The sequence below is a fragment of the Sus scrofa genome, chromosome 4 (assembly GCF_000003025.6).
Source record: "Sus scrofa isolate TJ Tabasco breed Duroc chromosome 4, Sscrofa11.1, whole genome shotgun sequence".
Classification (NCBI taxonomy): Eukaryota; Metazoa; Chordata; class Mammalia; order Artiodactyla; family Suidae; genus Sus; species Sus scrofa.
This window is the reverse complement of record NC_010446.5, coordinates 11,965,747-11,971,791: the sequence shown is the minus strand read 5'-3', so window position 1 is coordinate 11,971,791 and position 6,045 is coordinate 11,965,747.

Below are 6,045 nucleotides of genomic sequence, written 5' to 3'. Positions count from 1 at the left end.
GATCGAACCCGCAACCTCATGGTTCTTGGTCGGATTTGTTTCTGCTGTACCACAACGGGAACTCCAGGAAGCATACGTTAATAAGAGAGATTGGTTGGCAAATACATTTGAAATAAAAATACAATTAATTCTTAATATTCCAAACGATGTTGTTAAAACCATTTCCAAATCAACATATTTTAAAATATATTTGTTGATTGTTTTCTCTGTGCCAGGCACTGGGATGGTTGACCATGCATTTTCAGGGGAATTGATGAAATGAACTCCTCTCATAAGTGATACTGTGCCATTTCACATCCTCCTTGGGAGCAACTGAAAAAGCTGACCCATTCACTTCCTCTCTTCTCTCAGCTCAAGCCCTGAGTTGTTTCATTAAACGAGTATTCTGCTTTGGCCCTCACCCAGCCAACAGCTGCAAGGTACCAGATTGACATGAAGAAGGTGAGTGAAGTCGGCTTATATATAGCATCATAGAAATCTGTTCCTGTGGACTCCTGGGGACCACTCTGCATCCTCAGAACAGGGTAGTCACCTACACAGTCACCAGTCCCAGGAGGAAGACCTTCTTTCAAGGATGAACAAAGGCAACATGGTTTTCCTTTAGTCATCATCTGCCCTTGTTTAGCAAATAACATCGATCAATAGGAAGACCCAGAGACCTATCGTGAACAGAAGGAAATGAACATGCATTTCACATACACTTTCATAGAACCTCGTGGCCATTCTGAAAGGAAGGAGCATTTATTATTTGCATTTTACTTTGTGGTAGTTGATTAGGATAACTAACTCATGCTGGTTTATCTGGGAATTTCTTAGGTTTCACACTGAAAGTTTCACACCCTCAAAACTCCCTCAGTCTTGGACCAGCTGGGACATCTGGTCACCTGAGGTGGATCTGAGATTCTACGTCTACTGCAAAGAGCATCCCTATAAACTTGGCATTCTCTTTCTCTCCTCCATGATGTCTTCTGATTGTTCAACCATGTTGTAATTTTGGATCTTATACCCATTTTACTGTTGGGAATGTAGAGACTTAGAGAGATTAATGACTTGCCCAGGGTCTAATGACTAAGTAGTGACAGAGGCAGGTTTGGAATCCAGCTTTCTTGGGCTCCTCTACATAAGTTCGGTTGAAAGGAAAAATGGACAGGTGTGAATAAGATGCAGGGCTCATTGAGGGGCTTTACCATTTGTGCTTGGGAGCCCCAGTCCAAATATTTCCAGCCCTTTAAATTTTTATTCCAAAAGACCTTTATGGCTTCCTGCCCCTGGGCATGATGCAAAGCATAGGGAAGGGTAGAGTGAAGGATGCCAGTAGGAACAGCTGGATCCCAGGGGAGGCTGTAAGGAACCAACAGGGGTCCAGTCATTTTCATCAGGTGGCCAGCAAATAGCCTGGACCAAGGCCAAGGCCTTGCAAAGGAGGGCCAGGGGACACTGAGCAAGGAGGGACCAGAGAAGCAGGGTTGGACCTCTCTTCATGCAGCAGCCAGTCTGTCAAAGGGAAAGCCTTCCTTCATGTGAGTCTGATTTGACCTGACAGCTCAGACTAGCTGGTAGGAGCTGCACACACTGGGAGTGTCCTCTGTCCTAAGAATGTCCTTCACAAGCATGTCTAATCTTTTTTTTCTCCCTCCCACTGCATTTAAACATACCATATTTGAAATGGGTTGCTGATGCCCTATATTTATTCATCATCTCATCCAACATTTACTGTATACTCATTGTCTACCAGGGTCTTGTACAGAGTACTGGAAACTGAGAGATCAATAAATCATGGCTTTTTCTCTTAAGGGGTGATGATTCATTGAGAAGAGAGCTTGGAAGAAACTCAGTGCTGCACGTAAGAGCAAAGGGCTTGGGATGGTCTCATGCTTGAGCTTCCATCCTGCTCTGTGACCTTGATTAAGTGACTTAACTTTCTCTGAGCCTCCATCTTTTCATCTGTAAAATAGGGCTAATGCTTGTATCTTACAATTGCTGTGAGGATCACCTGCAAATATAACGTGTCTAGAGCAAAGTCTAGTGCCTGTTACATAGTAATTACTCAATTCTTGGCAGTTATTTTTCTAGCTTTACCACTTACCAGCTCTTGTAGGCTAGTTAATTTCTCTATCCTTCAATTTCCACTCTGAAAATTGGTATTGTGGCAGTAACTATCTTATAAGTATGTTGTGATAATTAAATCAGGTGACACATGCAAGCACATAGAACAATGCCTGGCATACAATATAAATGGAATGTATAGTAGTGATGATTACATACTAATCGTCATAAATGCATCAATAGATGTGGACAAAAACTCTGGTTTTTAGGAAGAATTCTAGGAAAATGGGTGGGAAGGCATTTTAAGAAAGAAGTAGCATGTTTAAGACCTGAGGGGGTGTGTGGAGGCACAGCATTCTAAAGAACTAGCTCAAACTGGGAGGTCAGGGTCAGACAGTGGGCAGAGGGCAGCCTGGCTCTAGAATGAACCAGAACCTAGGTTCTGCCAGTTATTAGCTAGTGACTTTGGGAAAGTCACTTAACTAGTCCAAACTTCAGACTCCTCACCAGTAACAGATAGCTCATGGTTTCTGCTTTTTAATGTTAGTTTCAGGATGAAGTGACATAACTTCTGTAATTGCTCAGCCTGTGCCTAGCACAAAGCAGGCCCTTAATAAGAAGCAGCTTCTTATTATGATTTTTTTTTTTCACTAGAGAAGATGACAAAGGGCGTGAGGGGACCAACAGAGGGAGACCACACTGTGGAAGTAAATTGTGATCAGGTTGGAGGGAACAATCTAAAAAAATGGAGACCTTTTTCTTGGAAGCCGTGGGAGAACACAATAGTCACAGCTTTCACAAGCTCTGTCTCTTTTTAAAAATTAGTATTATAAATCAAAGTGCAGTTGATTTAAAATACTACATTAGCTTCCAGGGTACAACAGAGTAATTCAAGACTGTTATAGATGACACACCATGCAAAGGTATTCTGATATTGTTGACTATATGCCTTGTGTTGCGGATGACATCCTTGTGACTTATTTACCTGACAGCTGGTACTTTGTAACCCTTAGGCTCTTTCTTAAGGCTGCAGTGGCTCCATTTCTCCCCAAGCCCAGCTTCTGAGCTCACCTCCCCTGATTTTGTCAGAGTCTAAATTTACCCTCATTGTAATTATTCTCACTGTGTCTCATCAGCTTGTGAGCAGAAGAACTCGTGGAGGCCAAAACTGGGAGGAGGGAGGGATGAAGGAAAGAAAAGAAGGGAAGAAAGAAAACTTCAGGGAATAGGGCTGCTCAGTTTCGACTGCAAGTTGCGGGCATTGGCCAGTCCCCCTGAAATAACTCCTAAGGGCAGAGTTGGCTCATGTGTCTTTGAACATTAAAATTAGAGTGAACCAAGATTAAATGCTCCCGAGAAACTGACCAGCCTAACATTTTTCTCCTCCCTCTCTCTTTTTATAACTATGACCACAGTAGTAATTCAATTGGAAACATATTCCGTCCCTGATTGCTCCAACACTGGCACTAGATCATTCCCAGGGCTTGATATTTTTATTAAATGCACACGGCCGTTATTTTCTGCTGGGGCTAAAAATACATCTGACGGAGCAGCAAAGACTCAGTTGGGGCCTCCTCCCTGTTCTCTTGGAGGCCAGGACCAGGCAGGACAAACAGATTGATGGGCCTCCCAATTAATTTAGGCAGCACCTCGATTCCAAGGAAAACTGCCCCAGATACTAATATAAGTGTAAAAATAAAGATGGAGCTCCAGCCTGAAAGGATGAATGATGGGAGCCTACATTCCTACCCTCATTTACGACCTATCTTTCTTCACTTCCAGCTACCTCCTATCACCCTTTTAAGCTGCTGCATGGACTTTCAAGCTCCCTAGTCTTTGGGGATGCTGTCCTCTCGCCTGGAAGGCTGTTCCTCCCCCTCCCTCTGTGGATTTGTGATAGTCCCTTATTTCTAGCTCCAGTGTCCTCATAGTTTCTGAGCCCATGGTCTGAGTGAGGTGTTCCTTGCCTGATTCCTCTGCTCCTTCTACTTACTCCTGCCAAAACTCATCTTCTGCACTATAATCACTGGCTTTAAGTCCATGCGTCCATTAGACCTTGAGGTTCTTGAGAGCAGGGTTGGGTCATTTTTTTTATGCTTTAAAAATTTTTTTTATTCTTTTGTTCTGCTGCACCCATGGCATAGGGAAGTTCCCGGGCCAGGGATCAAATCCGAGCTGGAACTGTAACCCGCGCCACAGCTGTGGCAATGCCGGATCCTTAACCCACTGTGCTGGGTCAAGGATTGAACTGGCACCTCCACAGAGACAAGCCGAGATCATTAACCCCCTGTACCATAGCAGGAGCTCCAGGGATTGTGTCTTAAGGACTAGCATCCACCTGGTGCCTAGCCCACTGCTGTGCCCAACAGGGCTGGGGTAGCGTGAGGCAAGTGAGGCACCGAGGACACAAAATTAAGGAAGTGCTGCTTTCAGATGCTGACACTGAACTTGAATGATTCTGACATTGAGGGTCCCATTTTTTTAACGTTTACATACAAGTCTCCTAGCTTGTCTCACCCTAGTCCCCACCCTTGGGCACAGAGTAGTTGATAAAAATGATTTTGGGGTGAAGGTGAGTCAGTTGCCTTTTCCTTTTGGAAGAGCTGTCCTCTGTTGGCTTTTATGACAGCGCACCCTTCTGGTTTTCCTTCCACCAAGATCCTTCTCTGCTTCTTCCTTGAATTCTTCTTCCATCTGCTCCTGAAATGTTGCTAATGAGATGCCACCCCTCCATGCTCTCACAGTATTATCAGTGTTCTACCCATCTGTTCATTCAGTCACTCATTCACTTACTTTGACACTAGTGGTGAACTTACCTGGTGCCGGGCACTGTTGTAGGTATTTCAGTTACGGCAGAAGGAAAGACAGAGAATGACCCTGCCTTCATGGAACTTATATGCTAATGGCACATGCAGACATTAGAATAAAGCATGCATAATAAAATGTTAGTTTTTATATTGTTCTATAGTTATTGAGAGTAAAGCCTTTGCTTTATTCATTCCAGCCTTCCCCAATGCCTAGCAACCAATCACAGTGCACAGTACAGGGATAAATGCGTGATCACTTGAATGAATCAATGAATGGAGACCCTGTTCAAGCACAAATCTTCGATAAAGAGCATCCCTAAATTTCTCAGGCAAACTCTAATTGATTAATTGGTTATTTCTTATTAGTTAATTTGTTAGTTCATTCATGCATTCAATAATTATTTATTGAGTGCCTCCTCTGTGCCTGGAAATGCTTTCAGAAGTCCCTGGGCCAGGGATCCAACCAGTGCCATAGCACTGACAACGTTGGATCTTCACTGAGCTACCAGGGCACGCCCATGTGCCTGGAAGGGTTTGAAGACCTTAAATATATCTGTCATGCTGCCTACCACAGTTTTTTTCAATTATTTATTTATTTGCCTGTCTCTGACCCTCCTCAAGGACAAAGTCCTTGCCTATGAATCCTCTGACCTAGCACAGAACCTGGCATCTCATAGGTGTTCAGTAAAAGTTACATGAATGAGAAATAGATGCTCCATCATTTACAAAGGTGTGAAGTAACCACACCATACCAAGGAGGGTGGGTGGCCTGTACTTCTCTGAAAATTCCTGGGTTAATGGTTTATTTATCTTAAAGAATAATAACATGCAGAAAATACCTCGGTTTGGAAGGAATCTTCATCCTCACTCCTAATTCCTTCTCACAACTTTCCCTCTTCTGTGATTTTAGAACTTCATTTTTTTCCCCCTTGGAATGACAATGATTTTAGAGGACAACTTTGCAAAAGGGAGATTCTAAGCAGCTCTCTTGGTCTACAATGCCTGCAGTGTGATAGCTCAGTGAGAACTTCTCTCTGATATCAAAGAAAGTCATTTTTAAATGGTCTATTGCAAAACTTTTGACAAGATTCTGTACCTACTCCATGGATGAGACTTAGGCTCCAGGTGTAGAGTTGTCCCTAACTCAGTGCTATCTTGCAAAAACCACTCTTCTTTTACCAATGTAGCTTTA